Raw genomic sequence first — 25,159 nt, forward strand, 5'->3', positions numbered from 1 at the left:
GCTGGCGGTTTCATCATGTGGTGACTTGCACCATTTTCTACTACTTTTTAAGACACTCAAATTCGCGCTGACACGGTACACCAACGTAGTGTCTAGCACTAACGCATGCGCGTTTTACACTTAACTAGCATCTGCTCCAGGCGCATGCGCTCTACTGTGCACAGACCTGTGTTTCCTTAATGCGAACACACAGCTGATTTCAATCTAAGACGCGCACGTCATACACGAGCGCTACTAATAGCATCCTCCCCTTCCTGCCGATACCTCCCAGACAGCTTGCGAGTCAGTCAGAGGTATCGACGGACAGGTAAGGTGGAAGGCTGCTTGTTCTTGCTCACTTCATTGTTGGATATGTTCCTCAACACAGAATTGGTTGGTGGAGTACTGTTGACAGATTCTATGACCAGAGTTAGTTTTTCATCTATCTAACAACAATCATTCATAGTTATATCTGTCCCTGGTCACACTGGATGTCTGATAGGTTGTTTTAAAGAGACATCACCTTAACAATACAAGACCTATTTGGGCAGTCACGAGGTTTTGGACTTTTTTAATCAATTTTGGTCCCTTTTTTGACTTGTTTAAAAATATGTGTGTTGAGCTTTGAGCAGATGGGTATCAATTGGCAATCTGTCTGGTTTCTTTCTCCACATTTAAACAGAGCGGTGCCTCCTTCTCCGAGCGGTCAGCCGGGTGAGGTGAGGCTGTTCTCCCACACAAAGCTGGGTGAGTCTTTTTCATCTCTCCATACAAATTGTGTATTTAAACATCATTTTGAGTTTATTTGGTAATCTGGGCGATGCTGAATCAGCTCTGCCCATTGGCAATTAGTAGTTTTGTTTTGATATGCATGAGGTTCATGTTTTTATTTTTTTTCAGGAATGAAGACATTGTTCTTACGCTCAAGTTTGAGCCTTTTCTGGTAGGGTGGCAATTGCCACGCTGGTACCCCACACTCACATTTGGTTTGCATGGGTTTAGCTTTATCACTTTATAATTAGTTTGGCAGTAGCTGTTTTTTGTTGTTCTCTCGGTCCTGATGAAAGCCGGGTTAAGTCACCGTATCGGCTGAAACATGTCGACCACACTTCCACACGAACCAAAGATTAGCCTGTAAAAATATATATCAGACTATAGGTTCTTTTAGACATGAAACTTGGTTGATCCACATTAAACACATTTTTTGACCAAGTATTCATTTTTAACTCCATTTCACTTTCTTGCACTGCACATCACTGGAGCCCTCGACTACTTGGGTACACACCCTGGCAGGAGTTTATTTCCTTTCTGGGTATCACTGGTCTGTGTACCAGGCAGAGTCCTTGGGGATCTGCGATTCCGGGCCTAGACAGTGATTCCCAGGAGTACCAGATGACGATGCTCCGCCAATAAGGGTGGGCTGATGGACTCCTACCTCCTGTGAGGGGTTGTCCCAACTATTTGCAGGATCTCTTGTATTTCTCTACAATAACTATTGTTTTGCTATTCTGTTCTGTAACGGACTGTGCACCTTCTGCTGGTTTCATTGTCTCTACATTATCCACCGTTGGTCCTGGGGTTCTAGAGCTGTAGTTCCTCTTCTTTGAGAGACGTCTGTGCTCTCTCTGTCTCTCTACATTATCCACTGTTGGTCCTGGGGCTCTAGAGCTGTAGTTCCTCTTGTTTGAGAGACATCTTTGCTCTCTCTGTCTCTCTACATTATCCACTGTTGGTCCTGGGGTTCTAGAGCTGTAGTTCCTCTTCTTTGAGGGACATCTGTGCTCTCTCTGTCTCTCTACATTATCGTCTGTTCGTCCTGGGGTTCTAGAGCTGTAGTTCCTCTTGCTTGAGAGACATCTATGCTCTCTCGGTCTCTCTACATTATCCACTGTTGGTCCTGGAATTCTAGAGCTGTAGTTCCTCATCTTAGAGAGACATCTGTGCTCTCTCTGTCTCTCTACATTATCCACTGTTGGTCCTGGGGTTCTAGAGCTGTAGTTCCTCTTCTTTGAGAGACATCTGTGCTCTCTCTGTCTCTCTACATTATCGTCTGTTGGCCCTGGGGTTCTAGAGCTGTAGTTCCTCTTGTTTGAGAGACATCTGTGCTCTCTCTGTGTCTCTACATTATCCACTGTTGGTCCTGGGATTCTAGAGCTGTAGTTCCTCATCTTTGAGAGACATCTGTGCTCTCTCTGTCTCTCTACATTATCCACTGTTGGTCCTGGGGTTGTACAGTTGTTGTTCCTCATCTTTGAGGGACATCTGTGCTCTCTCTGTTTCTCTAAATTATCGTCTGTTGGCCCTGGGGTTCTAGAGCTGTAGTTCCTCTTGTTTGAGAGACATCTGTGCTCTCTCTGTCTCTCTACATTATCCACTGTTGGTACTGGGGTTCTAGAGCTGTAGTTCCTCATCTTTGAGAGACATCTGTGCTCTCTCTGTCTCTCTACATTATTGTCTGTTGGCCCTGGGGTTCTAGAGCTGTAGTTTCTCTTGTTTGAGAGACATCTGTGCTCTCTCTGTCTCTCTACATTATCGGCTGTTGGCCCTGGGGTTCTAGAGCTGTACTTTCTCATGTTTGAGAGACATCTGTGCTCTCTCTTTCTCTCTACATTATCCACTGTTGGTCCTGGGGTTCTAGAGCTGTAGTTCCTCATCTTTGAGAGACATCTGTGCTCTCTCTGTCTCTCTACATTATCCACTGTTGGTCCTGGGGTTCTAGAGTTGTAGTTCCTCATCTTTGAGGGACATCTGTGCTCTCTCTGTCTCTACATTATCCACTGTTGGTCCTGGGCTTCTAGAGCTGTAGTTCCTAATCTTTGAGAGACATCTGTGCTCTCTCTGTCTCTCTACATTATCCACTGTTGGTCCTGGGGTTCTAGAGCTAGCTGTAGTTCCTCATCTTTGAGGGACATCTGTGCTCTCTCTGTTTCTCTACATTATCGTCTGTTGGCCCTGGGGTTCTAGAGCTGTAGTTTCTCATGCTTGAGAGACATCTGTGCTCTCTCTTTCTCTCTACATTATCCACTGTTGGTCCTGGGGTTCTAGAGCTGTAGTTCCTCATCTTTGAGAGACATCTGTGCTCTCTCTGTCTCTCTACATTATCCACTGTTTGTCCTGGGGTTCTAGAGTTGTAGTTCCTCATCTTTGAGGGACATCTGTGCTCTCTCTGTCTCTCAACATTATCGTCTGTTGGCCCTGGGGTTCTAGAGCTGTAGTTCCTCATCTTTGAGAGACATCTGTGCTCTCTCTGTCTCTCTACATTATCCACTGTTGGTCCTGGGGTTCTAGAGTTGTAGTTCCTCATCTTTGAGGGACATCTGTGCTCTCTCTGTCTCTCTACATTATCCACTGTTGGTCCTGAGGTTCTAGAGCTGTAGTTCCTCATCTTTGAGAGACATCTGTGGTCTCTCTGTCTCTCTACATTATCCATTGTTGGTCCTGGGGTTCTAGAGCTGTAGTTCCTCATCTTTGAGGGACATCTGTGCTCTCTCTGTTTCTCTACATTATCGTCTGTTGGCCCTGGGGTTCTAGAGCTGTACTGTCTCATGTTTGAGAGACATCTGTGCTCTTCTTTCTCTCTACATTATCCACTGTTGGTCCTGGGGTTCTAGAGCTGTAGTTCCTCATCTTTGAGAGACATCTGTGCTCTCTCTGTCTCTCTACATTATCCACTGTTGGTCCTGGGGTTCTAGAGTTGTAGTTCCTCATCTTGAGGGACATCTGTGCACTCTCTGTGTCTCAACAGTATCATCTGTTGGCCCTGGGTTTCTAGAGCTGTAGTTTCTCTTGTTTGAGAGACATCTGTGCTCTCTCTGTCTCTCTACATTATCGTCTGTTGGCCCTGGGGTTCTAGAGCTGTAATTCCTCTTGTTTGAGAGACATCTGTGCTCTCTCTGTCTCTCTACATTATCCACTGTTGGTCCTGGGGTTCTAGAGCTGTAGTTCCTCATCTTTGAGAGACATCTGTGCTCTCTCTGTCTCTCTACATTATCCACTGTTGGTCCTGGGGTTCTAGAGTTGTAGTTCCTCATCTTTGAGGGACATCTGTGCTCTCTCTGTCTCTCTACATTATCCACTGTTGGTCCTGGGGTTCTAGAGCTGTAGTTCCTCATCTTTGAGAGACATCTGTGCTCTCTCTGTCTCTCTACATTATCCACTGTTGGTCCTGGGGTTCTAGAGCTGTAGTTCCTCATCTTTGAGGGACATCTGTGCTCTCTCTGTTTCTCTACATTATCGTCTGTTGGCCCTGGGGTTCTAGACCTGTAGTTCCTCATGTTTGAGAGACATCTGTGCTCTCTCTTTCTCTCTACATTATCCACTGTTGGTCCTGGGGTTCTAGAGCTGTAGTTCCTCATCTTTGAGAGACATCTGTGCTCTCTCTGTCTCTCTACATTATCCACTGTTGGTCCAGGGGTTCTAGAGTTGTAGTTCCTCATCTTTGAGGGACATCTGTGCTCTCTCTGTCTCTCTACATTATCGTCTGTTGGCCCTGGGGTTCTAGAGCTGTAGTTTCTCTTGTTTGAGAGACATCTGTGCTCTCTCTGTCTCTCTACATTATCGGCTGTTGGCCCTGGGGTTCTAGAGCTGTAGTTCCTCTTGTTTGAGAGACATCTGTGCTCTCTCTGTCTCTCTACATTACCCACTGTTGGTCCTGGGGTTCTAGAGTTGTAGTTCCTCATCTTTGAGGGACATCGGTGCTCTCTCTGTCTCTCTACATTATCGTCTGTTGGCCCTGGGGTTCTAGAGCTGTAATTCCTCTTGTTTGAGAGACATCTGTGCTCTCTCTGTCTCTCTACATTATCCACTATTGGTCCTGGGGTTCTAGAGCTGTAGTTCCTCTTGCTTGAGAGACATCTATGTTCTCTCGGTCTCTCTACATTATCCACTGTTGGTCCTGGGATTCTAGAGCTGTAGTTCCTCATCTTGGAGAGACATCTGTGCTCTCTCTGTCTCTCTACATTATCCACTGTTGGTCCTGGGGTTCTAGAGCTGTAGTTCCTCTTCTTTGAGAGACATCTGTGCTCTCTCTGTCTCTCTACATTATCGTCTGTTGGCCCTGGGGTTCTAGAGCTGTAGTTCCTCTTGTTTGAGAGACCTCTGTGCTCTCTCTGTCTCTCTACATTATCCACTGTTGGTCCTGGGGTTCTAGAGCTGTAGTTCCTCATCTTTGAGAGACATCTGTGCTCTCTCTGTCTCTCTACATTATCCACTGTTGGTCCTGGGGTTGTACAGTTGTTGTTCCTCATCTTTGAGGGACATCTGTGCTCTCTCTGTTTCTCTACATTATCGTCTGTTGGCCCTGGGGTTCTAGAGCTGTAGTTCCTCTTGTTTGAGAGACATCTGTGCTCTCTCTGTCTCTCTACATTATCCACTGTTGGTCCTGGGGTTCTAGAGCTGTAGTTCCTCATCTTTGAGGGACATCTGTGCTCTCTCTGTCTCTCTACATTATCGTCTGTTGGCCCTGGGGTTCTAGAGCTGTAGTTTCTCTTGTTTGAGAGACATCTGTGCTCTCTCTGTCTCTCTACATTATCGGCTGTTGGCCCTGGGGTTCTAGAGCTGTAGTTCCTCTTGTTTGAGAGACATCTGTGCTCTCTCTGTCTCTCTACATTATCCACTGTTGGTCCTGGGGTTCTAGAGCTGTAGTTTTTCTTCTTTGAGAGACATCTGTGCTCTCTCTGTCTCTCTACATTATCGTCTGTTGGCCCTGGGGTTCTAGAGTTGTAGTTCCTCATCTTTGAGGGACATCTGTGCTCTCTCTGTCTCTCTACATTATCCACTGTTGGTCCTGGGGTTCTAGAGCTGTAGTTCCTCATCTTTGAGAGACATCTGTGCTCTCTCTGTCTCTCTACATTATCGGCTGTTGGCCCTGGGGTTCTAGAGCTGTAGTTCCTCATCTTTGAGGGACATCTGTGCTCTCTCTGTTCCTCTACATTATCGTCTGTTGGCCCTGGGGTTCTAGAGCTGTACTTTCTCATGTTTGAGAGACATCTGTGCTCTCTCTTTCTCTCTACATTATCCACTGTTGGTCCTGGGGTTCTAGAGCTGTAGTTCCTCATCTTTGAGAGACATCTGTGCTCTCTCTGTCTCTCTACATTATCCACTGTTGGTCCTGGGGTTCTAGAGTTGTAGTTCCTCATCTTTGAGGGACATCTGTGCTCTCTCTGTCTCTCTACATTATCCACTGTTGGTCCTGGGGTTCTAGAGCTGTAGTTCCTCATCTTTGAGAGACATCTGTGCTCTCTCTGTCTCTCTACATTATCCACTGTTGGTCCTGGGGTTCTAGAGCTAGCTGTAGTTCCTCATCTTTGAGGGACATCTGTGCTCTCTCTGTTTCTCTACATTATCGTCTGTTGGCCCTGGAGTTCTAGAGCTGTAGTTTCTCATGTTTGAGAGACATCTGTGCTCTCTCTTTCTCTCTACATTATCCACTGTTGGTCCTGGGGTTCTAGAGCTGTAGTTCCTCATCTTTGAGAGACATCTGTGCTCTCTCTGTCTCTTTACATTATCCACTGTTGGTACTGGGGTTCTAGAGTTGTAGTTCCTCATCTTTGAGGAACATCTGTGCTCTCTCTGTCTCTCAACATTATCGTCTGTTGGCCCTGGGGTTCTAGAGCTGTAGTTCCTCTTGTTTGAGAGACATCTGTGCTCTCTCTGTCTCTCTACATTATCCACTGTTGGCCCTGGGGTTCTAGAGCTGTAGTTTCTCTTGTTTGAGAGACATCTGTGCTCTCTCTGTCTCTCTACATTATCGTCTGTTGGCCCTGGGGTTCTAGAGCTGTAGTTCCTCTTGTTTGAGAGACATCTGTGCTCTCTCTTTCTCTCTACATTATCCACTGTTGGTCCTGGGGTTCTAGAGCTGTAGTTCCTCATCTTTGAGAGACATCTGTGCTCTCTCTGTCTCTCTACATTATCCACTGTTGGCCCTGGGGTTCTAGAGCTGTAGTTTCTCTTGTTTGAGAGACATCTGTGCTCTCTCTGTCTCTCTACGTTATCGTCTGTTGGCCCTGGGGTTCTAGAGCTGTAGTTCCTCTTGTTTGAGAGACATCTGTGCTCTCTCTGTCTCTCTTCATTATCCACTGTTGGTCCTGGGGTTCTAGAGCTGTAGTTCCTCATCTTTGAGGGACATCTGTGCTCTCTCTGTCTCTCTACATTATCGTCTGTTGGCCCTGGGGTTCTAGAGCTGTAATTCCTCTTGTTTGAGAGACATCTGGGCTCTCTCTGTCTCTCTACATTATCCACTGTTGGTCCTGGGGTTCTAGAGCTGTAGTTCCTCTTCTTTTAGAGACGACTATGCTCTCTCTGTCTCTCTACATTATCCACTGTTGGTCCTGGGGTTTTAGAGCTGTAGTTCCTCTTCTTTGAGAGACATCTGTGCTCTTTCTGTCTCTCTACATTATCCAGTGTTGGTCCTGGGGTTCTAGAGCTGTAGTTCCTCTTCTTTGAGAGACATCTGTGCTCTTTCTGTCTCTCTACATTATCCACTGTTGGTCCTTGGGTTCTAGAGCTGCAATTCCTCTTGTTTGAGAGACATCTGTGCTCGCTCTGTCTCTCTACATTATCCACTGTTGGTCCTGGGGTTGTACAGTTGTTGTTCCACATCTTTGAGGGACATCTGTGCTCTCTCTGTTTCTCTACATTATCGTCTGTTGGCCCTGGGGTTCTAGAGCTGTAGTTCCTCTTGTTTGAGAGACATCTGTGCTCTCTCTGTCTCTCTACATTATCCACTGTTGGTCCTGGGGTTCTAGAGCTGTAGTTCCTCTTGTTTGAGAGACATCTGTGCTCTCTCTGTCTCTCTACATTATCGTCTGTTGGTCCTGGGGTTCTAGAGCTGTAGTTCCTCTTGTTTGAGAGACATCTGTGCTCGCTCTGTCTCTCTACATTATCCACTGTTGGTCCTGGGGTTCTAGAGCTGTAGTTCCTCATCTTTGAGAGACATCTGTGCTCTCTCTGTCTCTCTACATTATCCACTATTGGTCCTGGGGTTCTAGAGTTGTAGTTCCTCATCTTTGAGGGACATCTGTGCTCTCTCTGTCTCTCTACATTATCGACTGTTGGTCCTGAGGTTCTAGAGCTGTAGTTCCTCATCTTTGAGAGACATCTGTGCTCTCTCTGTCTCTCTACATTATCCACTGTTGGTCCTGGGGTTCTAGAGCTGTAGTTCCTCATCTTTGGGGGACATCTGTGCTCTCTCTGTTTCTCTACATTATCATCTGTTGGCCCTGGGGTTCTAGAGCTGTACTTTCTCATGTTTGAGAGACATCTGTGCTCTCTCTTTCTCTCTACATTATCCACTGTTGGTCCTGGGGTTCTAGAGCTGTAGTTCCTCATCTTTGAGAGACATCTGGCCTCTCTCTGTCTCTCTACATTATCCACTGTTGGTCCTGGGGTTCTAGAGTTGTAGTTCCTCATCTTTGAGGGACATCTGTGCTCTCTCTGTCTCTCAACATTATCGTCTGTTGGCCCTGTGGTTCTAGAGCTGTAGTTTCTCTTGTTTGAGAGACATCTGTGCTCTCTCTGTCTCTCTACATTATCCACTGTTGGTCCTGGGGTTCTAGAGCTGTAGTTCCTCATCTTTGAGAGACATCTGTGATCTCTCTGTCTCTATACATTATCCACTGTTGGTCCTGGGGTTCTAGAGTTGTAGTTCCTCATCTTTGAGGGACATCTGTGCTCTCTCTGTCTCTCTACATTATTGTCTGTTGGCCCTGGGGTTCTAGAGCTGTAGTTTCTCTTGTTTGAGAGACATCTGTGCTCTCTCTGTCTCTCTACATTATCGGCTGTTGGCCCTGGGGTTCTAGAGCTGTACTTTCTCATGTTTGAGAGACATCTGTGCTCTCTCTTTCTCTCTACATTATCCACTGTTGGTCCTGGGGTTCTAGAGCTGTAGTTCCTCATCTTTGAGAGACATCTGTGCTCTCTCTGTCTCTCTACATTATCCACTGTTGGTCCTGGGGTTCTAGAGTTGTAGTTCCTCATCTTTGAGGGACATCTGTGCTCTCTCTGTCTCTCTACATTATCCACTGTTGGTCCTGGGCTTCTAGAGCTGTAGTTCCTCATCTTTGAGAGACATCTGTGCTCTCTCTGTCTCTCTACATTATCCACTGTTGGTCCTGGGGCTCTAGAGCTGTAGTTCCTCTTGTTTGAGAGACATCTTTGCTCTCTCTGTCTCTCTACATTATCCACTGTTGGTCCTGGGGTTCTAGAGCTGTAGTTCCTCTTCTTTGAGGGACATCTGTGCTCTCTCTGTCTCTCTACATTATCGTCTGTTCGTCCTGGGGTTCTAGAGCTGTAGTTCCTCTTGCTTGAGAGACATCTATGCTCTCTCGGTCTCTCTACATTATCCACTGTTGGTCCTGGAATTCTAGAGCTGTAGTTCCTCATCTTAGAGAGACATCTGTGCTCTCTCTGTCTCTCTACATTATCCACTGTTGGTCCTGGGGTTCTAGAGCTGTAGTTCCTCTTCTTTGAGAGACATCTGTGCTCTCTCTGTCTCTCTACATTATCGTCTGTTGGCCCTGGGGTTCTAGAGCTGTAGTTCCTCTTGTTTGAGAGACATCTGTGCTCTCTCTGTGTCTCTACATTATCCACTGTTGGTCCTGGGATTCTAGAGCTGTAGTTCCTCATCTTTGAGAGACATCTGTGCTCTCTCTGTCTCTCTACATTATCCACTGTTGGTCCTGGGGTTGTACAGTTGTTGTTCCTCATCTTTGAGGGACATCTGTGCTCTCTCTGTTTCTCTAAATTATCGTCTGTTGGCCCTGGGGTTCTAGAGCTGTAGTTCCTCTTGTTTGAGAGACATCTGTGCTCTCTCTGTCTCTCTACATTATCCACTGTTGGTCCTGGGGTTCTAGAGCTGTAGTTCCTCATCTTTGATAGACATCTGTGATCTCTCTGTCTCTATACATTATCCACTGTTGGTCCTGGGGTTCTAGAGTTGTAGTTCCTCATCTTTGAGGGACATCTGTGCTCTCTCTGTCTCTCTACATTATTGTCTGTTGGCCCTGGGGTTCTAGAGCTGTAGTTTCTCTTGTTTGAGAGACATCTGTGCTCTCTCTGTCTCTCTACATTATCGGCTGTTGGCCCTGGGGTTCTAGAGCTGTACTTTCTCATGTTTGAGAGACATCTGTGCTCTCTCTTTCTCTCTACATTATCCACTGTTGGTCCTGGGGTTCTAGAGCTGTAGTTCCTCATCTTTGAGAGACATCTGTGCTCTCTCTGTCTCTCTACATTATCCACTGTTGGTCCTGGGGTTCTAGAGTTGTAGTTCCTCATCTTTGAGGGACATCTGTGCTCTCTCTGTCTCTCTACATTATCCACTGTTGGTCCTGGGCTTCTAGAGCTGTAGTTCCTCATCTTTGAGAGACATCTGTGCTCTCTCTGTCTCTCTACATTATCCACTGTTGGTCCTGGGGTTCTAGAGCTAGCTGTAGTTCCTCATCTTTGAGGGACATCTGTGCTCTCTCTGTTTCCCTACATTATCGTCTGTTGGCCCTGGGGTTCTAGAGCTGTAGTTTCTCATGCTTGAGAGACATCTGTGCTCTCTCTTTCTCTCTACATTATCCACTGTTGGTCCTGGGGTTCTAGAGCTGTAGTTCCTCATCTTTGAGAGACATCTGTGCTCTCTCTGTCTCTCTACATTATCCACTGTTTGTCCTGGGGTTCTAGAGTTGTAGTTCCTCATCTTTGAGGGACATCTGTGCTCTCTCTGTCTCTCAACATTATCGTCTGTTGGCCCTGGGGTTCTAGAGCTGTAGTTTCTCTTGTTTGAGAGACATCTGTGCTCTCTCTGTCTCTCTACATTATCGTCTGTTGGCCCTGGGGTTCTAGAGCTGTAGTTCCTCTTGTTTGAGAGACATCTGTGCTCTCTCTGTCTCTCTACATTATCCACTGTTGGTCCTGGGGTTCTAGAGTTGTAGTTCCTCATCTTTGAGGGACATCTGTGCTCTCTCTGTCTCTCAACATTATCGTCTGTTGGCCCTGGGGTTCTAGAGCTGTAATTCCTCTTGTTTGAGAGACATCTGTGCTCTCTCTGTCTCTCTACATTATCCACTGTTGGTCCTGGGGTTCTAGAGCTGTAGTTCCTCTTCTTTTAGAGACAACTGTGCTCTCTCTGTCTCTACATTATCCACTGTTGGTCCTGGGGTTCTAGAGCTGTAGTTCCTCTTGTTTGAGAGACATCTGTGCTCTCTCTGTCTCTCTACATTATCCACTGTTGATCCTGGGGTTTTAGAGCTGTAGTTCCTCTTCTTTGAGAGACATCTGTGCTCTCTCTGTCTCTCTACATTATCCAGTGTTGGTCCTGGGGTTCTAGAGCTGTAGTTCCTCTTCTTTGAGAGACATCTGTGCTCTTTCTGTCTCTCTACATTATCCACTGTTGGTCCTGGGGTTCTAGAGCTGTAGTTCCTCTTCTTTGAGAGACATCTGTGCTCTCTCTGTCTCTCTACATTATCGTCTGTTGGTCCTGGGGTTCTAGAGCTGTAGTTCCTCTTGCTTGAGAGACATCTATGCTCTCTCGGTCTCTTTACATTATCCACTGTTGGTCCTGGGATTCTAGAGCTGTAGTTCCTCATCTTTGAGAGACATCTGTGCTCTCTCTGTCTCTCTACATTATCCACTGTTGGTCCTGGGGTTCTAGAGCTGTAGTTCCTCTTCTTTGAGAGACATCTGTGGTCTCTCTGTCTCTCTACATTATCCACTGTTGGTCCTGGGGTCCTAGAGCTGTAGTTCCTCTTCTTTGAGAGACATCTGTGCTCTCTCTGTCTCTCTACACTATCGTCTGTTGGTCCTGGGGTTCTAGAGCTGTAGTTCCTCTTGCTTGAGGGACATCTGTGCTCTCTCTGTCTCTCTACATTATCCACTGTTGGTCCTGGGGTTCTAGAGCTGTAGTTCCTCATGTTTGAGGGACATCTGTGCTCTCTCTGTCTCTCTACATTATCCACTGTAGGTCCTGGGATTCTAGAGCTGTAGTTCCTCATCTTTGAGAGACATCCAATATATGCGCTCTCTCGATGCTTCTATATCATCCTCTGTCTACCCTGGGGTTCCAGAGCTGCTCTTCCTCTTCTTTAAGAGATATCTGTGCTCTCTCTGTCTCTCTACATTATTATCTGTTGACCCTGGGGTTCTAGAGCTGCAGTTCCTCTTCTTTGAGAGACATCTGAGCTCTCTCTGTGCCTCCACATCACGAGACGTGTATTATCTGTGCTCTCTCAGTGCCTCTACATCATGCAGTGTTGGCCCTGGTGTTCTAGAGCTGCTCTTCCTCTTCTTTAAGAGACATCCTTCACATGTGCTCTGGTGGCCCTGGGGTTGTACGACTGCTGCTCCTCTTCTCTGAGAGACATCTGTGCTCTCTTGATGTCTCTACATCATGCTATGGTGGCCCGGGAATATAGAGCTGTAGTTCTTCTTCTTTGAGAGACATCCATTACATGCGCTCTCTCGGTGGGTGCTTCTACATCCTGCTCTGTTGGCCCCAGGGTTCTAGAGCTGTAGGTCCTCTTGTTTGAGAGATCTGTGCTCTCTCTGTCTCTCTACGTTATCCACTGTTGGTCCTGGGGTTCTAGAGCTGTAGTTCCTCTTGTTTGAGAGACATCTGTGCTCTCTCTGTCTCTCTAGATTATCCACTGTTGCTCCTGGGGTTCTAGAGTTGTAGTTCCTCATCTTTGAGGGACATCTGTGCTCTCTCTGTCTCTCAACATTATCGTCTGTTGGCCCTGGGGTTCTAGAGCTGTAGTTTCTCTTGTTTGAGAGACATCTGTGCTCTCTCTGTCTCTCTACATTATCGTCTGTTGGCCCTGGGGTTCTAGAGCTGTAATTCCTCTTGTTTGAGAGACATCTGTGCTCTCTCTGTCTCTCTACATTATCCACTGTTGGTCCTGGGGTTCTAGAGCTGTAGTTCCTCTTCTTTTAGAGACAACTGTGCTCTCTCTGTCTCTACATTATCCACTGTTGGTCCTGGGGTTCTAGAGCTGTAGTTCCTCTTGTTTGAGAGACATCTGTGCTCTCTCTGTCTCTCTACATTATCCACTGTTGATACTGGGGTTTTAGAGCTGTAGTTCCTCTTCTTTGAGAGACATCTGTGCTCTCTCTGTCTCTCTACATTATCCAGTGTTGGTCCTGGGGTTCTAGAGCTGTAGTTCCTCTTCTTTGAGAGACATCTGTGCTCTTTCTGTCTCTCTACATTATCCACTGTTGGTCCTGGGGTTCTAGAGCTGTAGTTCCTCTTCTTTGAGAGACATCTGTGCTCTCTCTGTCTCTCTACATTATCGTCTGTTGGTCCTGGGGTTCTAGAGCTGTAGTTCCTCTTGCTTGAGAGACATCTATGCTCTCTCGGTCTCTCTACATTATCCACTGTTGGTCCTGGGATTCTAGAGCTGTAGTTCCTCATCTTTGAGAGACATCTGTGCTCTCTCTGTCTCTCTACATTATCCACTGTTGGTCCTGGGGTTCTAGAGCTGTAGTTCCTCTTCTTTGAGAGACATCTGTGCTCTCTCTGTCTGTCTACATTATCCACTGTTGGTCCTGGGGTTCTAGAGCTGTAGTTCCTCTTCTTTGAGAGACATCTGTGCTCTCTCTGTCTCTCTACATTATCGTCTGTTGGTCCTGGGGTTCTAGAGCTGTAGTTCCTCTTGCTTGAGGGACATCTGTGCTCTCTCTGTCTCTCTACATTATCCACTGTTGGTCCTGGGGTTCTAGAGCTGTAGTTCCTCATGTTTGAGGGACATCTGTGCTCTCTCTGTCTCTCTACATTATCATCTGTTCGTCCTGGGGTTCTAGAGCTGTAGTTCCTCATGTTTGAGGGACATCTGTGCTCTCTCTGTCTCTCTACATTATACACTGTTGGTCCTGGGGTTCTAGAGCTGTAGTTCCTCATCTTTCAGGGACATCTGTGCTCTCTCTGTCTCTCTACATTATCCACTGTTGGTTCTGGAGTTCTAGAGCTGTAGTTCCTCATCTTTGAGGGACAGCTGTGCTCTCTCTGTCTCTCTACATTATCCACTGTTGGTCCTGGGGTTCTAGAGCTGTAGTTCCTCATCTTTGAGAGACATCTGTGCTCTCTCTGTCTCTCTACATTATCCACTGTTGGTCCAGGGGTTCTAGAGTTGTAGTTCCTCATCTTTGAGGGACATCTGTGCTCTCTCTGTCTCTCTACATTATCGTCTGTTGGCCCTGGGGTTCTAGAGCTGTAGTTCCTCTTGTTTGAGAGACATCTGTGCTCTCTCTGTCTCTCTACATTATCCACTGTTGGTCCTGGGGTTCTAGAGCTGTAGTTCCTCATCTTTGATAGACATCTGTGATCTCTCTGTCTCTATACATTATCCACTGTTGGTCCTGGGGTTCTAGAGTTGTAGTTCCTCATCTTTGAGGGACATCTGTGCTCTCTCTGTCTCTCTACATTATTGTCTGTTGGCCCTGGGGTTCTAGAGCTGTAGTTTCTCTTGTTTGAGAGACATCTGTGCTCTCTCTGTCTCTCTACATTATCGGCTGTTGGCCCTGGGGTTCTAGAGCTGTACTTTCTCATGTTTGAGAGACATCTGTGCTCTCTTTTTCTCTCTACATTATCCACTGTTGGTCCTGGGGTTCTAGAGCTGTAGTTCCTCATCTTTGAGAGACATCTGTGCTCTCTCTGTCTCTCTACATTATCCACTGTTGGTCCTGGGGTTCTAGAGTTGTAGTTCCTCATCTTTGAGGGACATCTGTGCTCTCTCTGTCTCTCTACATTATCCACTGTTGGTCCTGGGCTTCTAGAGCTGTAGTTCCTCATCTTTGAGAGACATCTGTGCTCTCTCTGTCTCTCTACATTATCCACTGTTGGTCCTGGGGTTCTAGAGCTAGCTGTAGTTCCTCATCTTTGAGGGACATCTGTGCTCTCTCTGTTTCTCTACATTATCGTCTGTTGGCCCTGGGGTTCTAGAGCTGTAGTTTCTCATGCTTGAGAGACATCTGTGCTCTCTCTTTCTCTCTACATTATCCACTGTTGGTCCTGGGGTTCTAGAGCTGTAGTTCCTCATCTTTGAGAGACATCTGTGCTCTCTCTGTCTCTCTACATTATCCACTGTTTGTCCTGGGGTTCTAGAGTTGTAGTTCCTCATCTTTGAGGGACATCTGTGCTCTCTCTGTCTCTCAACATTATCGTCTGTTGGCCCTGGGGTTCTAGAGCTGTAGTTTCTCTTGTTTGAGAGACATCTGTGCTCTCTCTGTCTCTCTACATTATCGTCTGTTGGCCCTGGGGTTCTAGAGCTGTAGTTCCTCTTGTTTGAGAGACATCTGTGCTCTCTCTGTCTCTCTACATTATCCACTGTTGGTCCTGGGGTTCTAGAGTTGTAGTTCCTCATCTTTGAGGGACATCTGTGCTCTCTCTGTCTCTCAACATTATCGTCTGTTGGCCCTGGGGTTCTAGAGCTGTAATTCCTCTTGTTTGAGAGACATCTGTGCTCTCTCTGTCTCTCTACATTATCCACTGTTGGTCCTGGGGTTCTAGAGCTGTAGTTCCTCTTCTTTTAGAGACAACTGTGCTCTCTCTGTCTCTACATTATCCACTGTTGGTCCTGGGGTTCTAGAGCTGTAGTTCCTCTTGTTTGAGAGACATCTGTGCTCTCTCTGTCTCTCTACATTATCCACTGTTGATCCTGGGGTTTTAGAGCTGTAGTTCCTCTTCTTTGAGAGACATCTGTGCTCTCTCTGTCTCTCTACATTATATAGTGTTGGTCCTGGGGTTCTAGAGCTGTAGTTCCTCTTCTTTGAGAGACATCTGTGCTCTTTCTGTCTCTCTACATTATCCACTGTTGGTCCTGGGGTTCTAGAGCTGTAGTTCCTCTTCTTTGAGAGACATCTGTGCTCTCTCTGTCTCTCTACATTATCGTCTGTTGGTCCTGGGGTTCTAGAGCTGTAGTTCCTCTTGCTTGAGAGACATCTATGCTCTCTCGGTCTCTCTACATTATCCACTGTTGGTCCTGGGATTCTAGAGCTGTAGTTCCTCATCTTTGAGAGACATCTGTGCTCTCTCTGTCTCTCTACATTATCCACTGTTGGTCCTGGGGTTCTAGAGCTGTAGTTCCTCTTCTTTGAGAGACATCTGTGCTCTCTCTGTCTCTCTACATTATCCACTGTTGGTCCTGGGGTCCTAGAGCTGTAGTTCCTCTTCTTTGAGAGACATCTGTGCTCTCTCTGTCTCTCTACACTATCGTCTGTTGGTCCTGGGGTTCTAGAGCTGTAGTTCCTCTTGCTTGAGGGACATCTGTGCTCTCTCTGTCTCTCTACATTATCCACTGTTGGTCCTGGGGTTCTAGAGCTGTAGTTCCTCATGTTTGAGGGACATCTGTGCTCTCTCTGTCTCTCTACATTATCCACTGTAGGTCCTGGGATTCTAGAGCTGTAGTTCCTCATCTTTGAGAGACATCCAATATATGCGCTCTCTCGATGCTTCTATATCATCCTCTGTCTACCCTGGGGTTCCAGAGCTGCTCTTCCTCTTCTTTAAGAGATATCTGTGCTCTCTCTGTCTCTCTACATTATTATCTGTTGACCCTGGGGTTCTAGAGCTGCAGTTCCTCTTCTTTGAGAGACATCTGAGCTCTCTCTGTGCCTCCACATCACGAGACGTGTATTATCTGTGCTCTCTCAGTGCCTCTACATCATGCAGTGTTGGCCCTGGTGTTCTAGAGCTGCTCTTCCTCTTCTTTAAGAGACATCCTTCACATGTGCTCTGGTGGCCCTGGGGTTGTACGACTGCTGCTCCTCTTCTCTGAGAGACATCTGTGCTCTCTTGATGTCTCTACATCATGCTATGGTGGCCCGGGAATATAGAGCTGTAGTTCTTCTTCTTTGAGAGACATCCATTACATGCGCTCTCTCGGTGGGTGCTTCTACATCCTGCTCTGTTGGCCCCAGGGTTCTAGAGCTGTAGGTCCTCTTGTTTGAGAGATCTGTGCTCTCTCTGTCTCTCTACGTTATCCACTGTTGGTCCTGGGGTTCTAGAGCTGTAGTTCCTCTTGTTTGAGAGACATCTGTGCTCTCTCTGTCTCTCTAGATTATCCACTGTTGCTCCTGGGGTTCTAGAGTTGTAGTTCCTCATCTTTGAGGGACATCTGTGCTCTCTCTGTCTCTCAACATTATCGTCTGTTGGCCCTGGGGTTCTAGAGCTGTAGTTTCTCTTGTTTGAGAGACATCTGTGCTCTCTCTGTCTCTCTACATTATCGTCTGTTGGCCCTGGGGTTCTAGAGCTGTAATTCCTCTTGTTTGAGAGACATCTGTGCTCTCTCTGTCTCTCTACATTATCCACTGTTGGTCCTGGGGTTCTAGAGCTGTAGTTCCTCTTCTTTTAGAGACAACTGTGCTCTCTCTGTCTCTACATTATCCACTGTTGGTCCTGGGGTTCTAGAGCTGTAGTTCCTCTTGTTTGAGAGACATCTGTGCTCTCTCTGTCTCTCTACATTATCCACTGTTGATACTGGGGTTTTAGAGCTGTAGTTCCTCTTCTTTGAGAGACATCTGTGCTCTCTCTGTCTCTCTACATTATCCAGTGTTGGTCCTGGGGTTCTAGAGCTGTAGTTCCTCTTCTTTGAGAGACATCTGTGCTCTTTCTGTCTCTCTACATTATCCACTGTTGGTCCTGGGGTTCTAGAGCTGTAGTTCCTCTTCTTTGAGAGACATCTGTGCTCTCTCTGTCTCTCTACATTATCGTCTGTTGGTCCTGGGGTTCTAGAGCTGTAGTTCCTCTTGCTTGAGAGACATCTATGCTCTCTCGGTCTCTCTACATTATCCACTGTTGGTCCTGGGATTCTAGAGCTGTAGTTCCTCATCTTTGAGAGACATCTGTGCTCTCTCTGTCTCTCTACATTATCCACTGTTGGTCCTGGGGTTCTAGAGCTGTAGTTCCTCTTCTTTGAGAGACATCTGTGCTCTCTCTGTCTGTCTACATTATCCACTGTTGGTCCTGGGGTTCTAGAGCTGTAGTTCCTCTTCTTTGAGAGACATCTGTGCTCTCTCTGTCTCTCTACATTATCGTCTGTTGGTCCTGGGGTTCTAGAGCTGTAGTTCCTCTTGCTTGAGGGACATCTGTGCTCTCTCTGTCTCTCTACATTATCCACTGTTGGTCCTGGGGTTCTAGAGCTGTAGTTCCTCATGTTTGAGGGACATCTGTGCTCTCTCTGTCTCTCTACATTATCATCTGTTCGTCCTGGGGTTCTAGAGCTGTAGTTCCTCATGTTTGAGGGACATCTGTGCTCTCTCTGTCTCTCTACATTATACACTGTTGGTACTGGGGTTCTAGAGCTGTAGTTCCTCATCTTTCAGGGACATCTGTGCTCTCTCTGTCTCTCTACATTATCCACTGTTGGTTCTGGAGTTCTAGAGCTGTAGTTCCTCATCTTTGAGGGACAGCTGTGCTCTCTCTGTCTCTCTACATTATCCACTGTTGGTCCTGGGGTTCTAGAGCTGTAGTTCCTTATCTTTCAGGGACATATGTGCTCTCTCTGTCTCTCTACATTATCCACTGTTGGTCCTGGGATTCTAGAGCTGTAGTTCCTCATCTTTGAGAGACATCCAATATATGCGCTCTCTCGATGCTTCTATATCATCCTCTGTCTACCCTGGGGTTCCAGAGCTGCTCTTCATCTTCTTTAAGAGATATCTGTGCTCTCTGTGTCTCTCTACATTATCCACTGTTGGTCCTGGGGTTCTAGAGCTGTAGTTCCTCTTCTTTGAGAGACATCTGTGCTCTCTCTGTCTCTCTACATTATCCACTGTTGGTTCTGGGGTTCTAGAGCTGTAGTTCCTCTTGTTTGAGAGACATCTGTGCTCTCTCGGTACCCCTACATCATCCAATGTTGCTCCCGGGGTTCTAGGGCTGCTCTTCCTCTTCTTTAAGAGACATCCATCATCCAATCAGGAAGCGGGCCCACAAGTTCTCAAATCTTGCCTCAGGGCCGTTGCCAACTGGATGAATACTAACTCCCTTAAATGTAACGGGGCTAAGACTGAGGTGCCCCTACTGGGCAAAAATCAGCTCTGGGGACCTGAGCTCTGGCCCGAAACTCTGGGTTCCTTCCCCATAGCGGCCGACAAGGTGAAAAGCCTGGCATCTGGCCGGACGCCACTCTGTCCATGAAACCTCAAGTGGCCAAGATGACCTCTTCCTGTTCCGCCCTATGAAATGGCTTAAAAAGATTCCGTGGATGCTCCTTTTCAGCCCAAAGAACGGTCTTCCAGGCCATGATCCCTTCCAGACTAGATTTTGGAAACATTCTCTGTTTGGGCAGTGACTAGGCAATGATCTGACGTCTTCAGGACATTCTTGCGTATCTGTCCTCCTTCCAGATCGCCATTGGCTCATCGTGGCTAAACACATCGGGGCTTATTTACAAGGCCCTTGCGCCACTTTTGCATCATTTTTAACATGGGAAAGTGACGTAAAAGTGGCGCAAGGGGCTTGTAAATCTGCCCTATCAACTTTAAGGCCTTCTGCTTCATGTACAAGATCAAGAGCCACAGAGGCCTGAATTATCACAAAAGCTAGCTGTGCCTCACCCGCCCTCTCGTACACTGCGTTCTCTTAGACAGTCTCTCTTTTCAGTGCCTAAATTCAGACGTTCATGCATAGGTGGCCGGTCATTTTCCTTTATTGGTCCCAAATTGTGGAACACACTTCCTGAGTCAATCAGAGATTGTAACTCCTTGACCTTGTTCCTCAAACAGTTAAAAACGTGGCCATTCTACGTAACTCAAGTAGGTTACTAACCAATGCCTCCGGTGCTGGGAAACCTTATAGGTAGCTATGCGCTACACGAGAATTAATAATAATCAGCGCTCTCTCTGTGACTCTACATCACTCTCCGTTGGCCCCAGGGTTCTAGATCTGCTACTCCTCTTCCTTGAGAGACATCCGTGCTCTCTCGGTGCCTCTACACCACTCTCCTTTGGCCCCGGCATTCTAGAGCTGCTGTTCCTCTTCCTTGAGAGACATCCGTGCTCTCTCGGTGCCTCTACACCACTCTCCTTTGGCCCCAGCGTTCCAGGGCTGCTGTTCCTCTTCTTTGAGAGACATCCGTGCTCTCTCGGTGCCTCTACACCACTCTCCTTTGGCCCCAGCGTTCCAGGGCTGCTGTTCTTCTTCTGTGAGAGACATCCGTGCTCTCTCGGTGCCTCTACATCACTCTCCTTTGGCCCCGGCGTTCCAGGGCTGCTGTTCCTCTTCTTTGAGAGACATCCGTGCTCTCTCGGTGCCTCTACACCACTCTCTTTTGGCCCCAGCGTTCCAGGGCTGCTGTTCTTCTTCTTTGAGAGACATCCGTGCTCTCTCGGTGCCTCTACACCACTCTCCTTTGGCCCCAGCGTTCCAGGGCTGCTGTTCCTCTTCTTTGAGAGACATCCGTGCTCTCTCGGTGCCTCTACATCACTCTCCTTTGGCCCCGGGGTTCCAGGGCTGCTGTTCTTCTTCTGTGAGAGACATCCGTGCTCTCTCGGTGCCTCTACACCACTCTCCTTTGGCCCCAGCATTCCAGGGCTGCTGTTCCTCTTCTGTGAGAGACATCCGTGCTCTCTCGGTGCCTCTACACCACTCTCCTTTGGCCCCAGCGTTCCAGGGCTGCTGTTCCTCTTCTTTGAGAGACATCCGTGCTCTCTCGGTGCCTCTACACCACTCTCCTTTGGCCGCAGCGTTCCAGGGCTGCTGTTCCTCTTCTTTGAGAGACATCCGTGCTCTCTCGGTGCCTCTACACCACTCTCCTTTGGCCCCAGCGTTCCAGGGCTGCTGTTCTTCTTCTGTGAGAGACATCCGTGCTCTCTCGGTGCCTCTACACCACTCTCCTTTGGCCCCAGCGTTCCAGGGCTGCTGTTCCTCTTCTTTGAGAGACATCCGTGCTCTCTCGGTGCCTCTACACCACTCTCCTTTGGCCCCGGCATTCTAGAGCTGCTGTTCCTCTTCTGTGAGAGACATCCGTGCTCTCTCGGTGCCTCTACACCACTCTCCTTTGGCCCCAACGTTCCAGGGCTGCTGTTCCTCTTCTGTGAGAGACATCCGTGCTCTCTCGGTGCCTCTACACCACTCTCCTTTGGCCTCAGCGTTCCAGGGCTGCTGTTCCTCTTCTGTGAGAAACATCCGTGCTCTCTCGGTGCCTCTACACCACTCTCCTTTGGCCCCGGCGTTCCAGGGCTGCTGTTCCTCTTCTGTGAGAGACATCCGTGCTCTCTCGGTGCCTCTACACCACTCTCCTTTGGCCCCAGCGTTCCAGGGCTGCTGTTCCTCTTCTGTGAGTGACATCCGTGCTCTCTCGGTGCCTCTACACCACTCTCCTTTGGCCCCGGCATTCTAGAGCTGCTGTTCCTCTTCCTTGAGAGACATCCGTGCTCTCTCGGTGCCTCTACACCACTCTCCTTTGGCCCCAGCGTTCCAGGGCTGCTGTTCCTCTTCTTTGAGAGACATCCGTGCTCTCTCGGTGCCTCTACACCACTCTCCTTTGGCCCCAGCGTTCCAGGGCTGCTGTTCCTCTTCTGTGAGAGACATCCGTGCTCTCTCGGTGCCTCTACACCACTCTCCTTTGGCCCCAGCGTTCCAGGGCTGCTGTTCCTCTTCTATGAGAGACATCCGTGCTCTCTCGGTGCCTCTACACCACTCTCCGTTGGCCCCAGCGTTCCAGGGCTGCTGTTCCTCTTCTGTGAGAGACATCCGTGCTCTCTCGGTGCCTCTACACCACTCTCCTTTGGCCCCGGCATTCTAGAGCTGCTGTTCCTCTTCTGTGAGAGACATCCGTGCTCTCTCGGTGCCTCTACACCACTCTCCTTTGGCCCCGGCATTCTAGGGCTGCTGTTCCTCTTCTGTGAGAGACATCCGTGCTCTCTCGGTGCCTCTACACCACTCTCCTTTGGCCCCGGCATTCTAGAGCTGCTGTTCCTCTTCCTTGAGAGACATCCGTGCTCTCTCGGTGCCTCTACACCACTCTCTTTTGGCCCCAGCGTTCCAGGGCTGCTGTTCCTCTTCTTTGAGAGACATCCGTGCTCTCTCGGTGCCTCTACACCACTCTCCTTTGGCCCCAGCGTTCCAGGGCTGCTGTTCCTCTTCTGTGAGAGACATCCGTGCTCTCTCGATGCCTCTACACCACTCTCCTTTGGCCCCAGCATTCCAGGGCTGCTGTTCCTCTTCTGTGAGAGACATCCGTGCTCTCTCGGTGCCTCTACACCACTCTCCTTTGGCCCCAGCGTTCCAGGGCTGCTGGCCTGTTCCTCTTCTGTGAGAGACATCCGTGCTCTCTCGGTGCCTCTACACCACTCTCCTTTGGCCCCAGCGTTCCAGGGCTGCTGTTCTTCTTCTTTGAGAGACATCCGTGCTCTCTCGGTGCCTCTACACCACTCTCCTTTGGCCCCAGCGTTCCAGGGCTGCTGTTCTTCTTCTGTGAGAGACATCCGTGCTCTCTCGGTGCCTCTACACCACTCTCCTTTGGCCCCAGCGTTCCAGGGCTGCTGTTCCTCTTCTGTGAGAGACATCCGTGCTCTCTCGGTGCCTCTACACCACTCTCCTTCGGCCCCAGCGTTCCAGGGCTGCTGTTCTTCTTCTGTGAGAGACATCCGTGCTCTCTTGGTGCCTCTACACCACTCTCCTTTGGCCCCAGCGTTCCAGGGCTGCTGTTCCTCTTCTGTGAGAGACATCCGTGCTCTCTCGGTGCCTCTACACCACTCTCCTTTGGCCCCAGCGTTCCAGGGCTGCTGTTCCTCTTCTGTGAGAGACATCCGTGCTCTCTCGGTGCCTCTACACCACTCTCCTTTGGCCCCAGCGTTCCAGGGCTGCTGTTCCTCTTCTTTGAGAGACATCCGTGCTCTCTCGGTGCCTCTACACCACTCTCCTTTGGCCCCAGCGTTCCAGGGCTGCTGTTCCTCTTCTGTGAGAGACATCCGTGCTCTCTCGGTGCCTCTACACCACTCTCCTTTGGCCCCAGCGTTCCAGGGCTGCTGTTCTTCTTCTGTGAGAGACATCCGTGCTCTCTCGGTGCCTCTACACCACTCTCCTTTGGCCCCAGGGTTCTAGGGCTGAAGTTCCCCAGATCCGTCATCCGTGCTCTCTCGGTGCCTCTACACCACTCTCCTTTGGCCCCAGCATTCCAGGGCTGCTGTTCTTCTTCTGTGAGAGACATCCGTGCTCTCTCGGTGCCTCTACACCACTCTCCTTTGGCCCCAGGGTTCTAGGGCTGAAGTTCCCCAGATCCGTCATCCGTGCTCTCTCGGTGCCTCTACACCACTCTCCTTTGGCCGCAGCGTTCCGGGGCTGCTGTTCCTCTTCTTTGAGAGACATCCGTCTGGAATTACCAAAGGCTGTTTCAGATTTTCCACAAACTGTGTACAAACTGCAGCATCTTCATGGTGCTCTGGAATCCCAGTAATTCGAAGGTTGCTCCTTCTCGCATAGTTTTCCATCGTCCCCTGCTTCTCTTTGAGCCTCAGTGTCTCCTCCAGCTGGTCTTTAGCTTTTACAAGTTCTGCATCTTGTCTTCACAGTCAGACTCTCTTTGTTCCACCTCATTTAGCGGACACAAAAGGCTCCCCACTTATGCCTCGACTGAGTCTAACGCTTCTCTCAGTTCATCCGCCATCTTTGCTTGAGGGGCCTGCAGAGATGTCACCTCCTTTAAAAGCTTGTCTAGCACACTAGCCCAGCCCAGGGGAGTCTCGCCAACCTCTACCTGTTTGGCCACAGAGCCATTGACTGGGCGCTAGTCGCACCCTGGTGGCCACACCCTTACCCAAGGTTGCCTCAGGTTAAAGAGCGCCCTCATGGGCTCCGTATTCAGGCCCGGGCTCTGGGGAATGTCCCCTGGTTCCTCCAGCGGAGGTTACTTCCACTCTTGGCATTACAACGGCTGGTCTGGAATAAGGGGTACAAACCCCACTTTGGGTGCACTCCATGGACATCCCCCCTCTTGGGATATATTTCTCTCCCTCTTGACTCACATGACGCCTATTATCCTGATACCATCTTAATTTACAATGCGCCCTCTAGTTGGACCTTGTACACAGTAATTACCCCCAGGTCCCTCCGTCCTCGACACCGTCATGGACAAGTGAGATGTAACTATCTCACTGACAGAAAAAAGAACGCAGGAATGCTGGACCTATCCTCCCCCCTCCCACTGGGAGTACATAAGGAGTAGCGGTCCCAGCATTCCTCCTGTTCTTTTTTCTGTCATCCTGACAGTGTGAGGACGCGGCAGGAGCGGGGGCGCTCCTGCCTTGTTTCTGGATCTTCCGTTGTGGCTGCGGGTTCCTACCTGGTGCCGGCGGCCCTTCGTTGCTGGCCTCTCCCTCCCTGCCGGGCTTGGGGAGAGTGGCGCGGGCTTCTTGGAATCCTTCGCCGCGCGGCGGTGTAATACCGCGTTGGTTAATTCATTGCCCGATGGCCGCCCCTCCTGCCTGCCGGGCTTGCTAGGGGGCGCGGCCGGTGTGCTGCACAGTGATTGGTTGCAGCCTCCTTTCCCTTCCGGGTTTCGTCCTGCCTGGCTTCCGGTTTTTGGACGTGGGGACGGAAGTCAGGCGTCTCGAGGTTCCCGGCTGTGGGAGGCTCGTTTAAACGAGCCGATGGGGTGAGTACCGCATAGCGGTTGTTTGCTATTGTGTTTTGGCTGTGTTTGGTGTATTACTCTGCGATGGGGAAGCGTTCTAGGAAACGTCATCACCGGGAGAGGTCTTCATCTTCCTCTTCCTCCACTGCTTCCAGGTCTCCTTCCCCTGCCAGGTCCAGGCGCCGTGATGCTGGTGGTGATGCGCGCATTAAGCGCCTAATCAGAGAAACTTTGACCGAGATGGGTGATGTTGGGTCCCGTCACAAGTGCCCTGCTCCTGGTTCTTCTGACTCTAGTGGCGGTGAGTCTGCGTGGTTGGGGGACGGAGAGTTGAAGGGCAAATATGTGGATAAAGACGCTATGCCCAGTATTCTGAAGCATGTTAAGGAGAACATGGGGTTCCCTGACGAGGACGCACCTAGTACCTCTAGGGGCCCTTTGTTGCGACAATTTCAGAGTGCTGCCACAGTCGATATTCCTGTCCATCCCTTCATTAAAGATGTTTTGAAGCGCGAGTGGGCTGATCCTGATCGCATTTTGATTCCGAGACGCGCCTACGAACCTGGTAGTTACCACGGACTTCACGCTGGATTGAGGGGAACGGCTCCTCTGCCCCTGCACTCTGCCTCTGC

At 48.9% G+C, this 25,159-nt stretch overlaps 1 protein-coding gene across 1 annotated transcript in view; it reads right to left on the minus strand.

Annotated features, from left to right (window-relative positions):
- The window catches only part of STAB1 (stabilin 1), a 1,212,756-nt gene that overhangs the window by 93,117 nt on the left and 1,094,480 nt on the right, over positions 1–25,159 (minus strand). The window lies entirely within an intron of this gene.

Source organism: Triturus cristatus, chromosome 9, assembly GCF_964204655.1.
Source record: "Triturus cristatus chromosome 9, aTriCri1.1, whole genome shotgun sequence".
In the NCBI taxonomy this organism is placed as follows: Eukaryota; Metazoa; Chordata; class Amphibia; order Caudata; family Salamandridae; genus Triturus; species Triturus cristatus.